This window comes from Myotis brandtii, unplaced genomic scaffold, assembly GCF_000412655.1.
Source record: "Myotis brandtii unplaced genomic scaffold, ASM41265v1 scaffold548, whole genome shotgun sequence".
Lineage (NCBI taxonomy): Eukaryota > Metazoa > Chordata > Mammalia > Chiroptera > Vespertilionidae > Myotis > Myotis brandtii.
The window spans coordinates 1,081,706-1,081,975 of record NW_005370031.1 but is presented as its reverse complement, the minus strand read 5'-3'; positions in this window follow the sequence as shown (position 1 = coordinate 1,081,975).

Sequence of the window (270 nt, the reverse complement as noted above, 5' to 3'; positions counted from 1 at the left end):
CCTGCCTTTGACTACCACAAGTCTGTCCTCTCTTTCTATGAGTTTAAGGTTTTGTATGTTAGATTTTGAACATTGATTTTTAATTATTTTGACCTCCTGACTAAAGCATGAGCTGACTGAGGACAGATACTTGTACTGTCGTATGCTGGATCTAGCATTATGAATAGAGCACAATAAATAGTTCTGGAATGACGAACTAAATAAACTGAATTATCTTTTTAATGAAACCATCAACATCTCTAATGATTAACTCCTAATATTTTCCCAAGA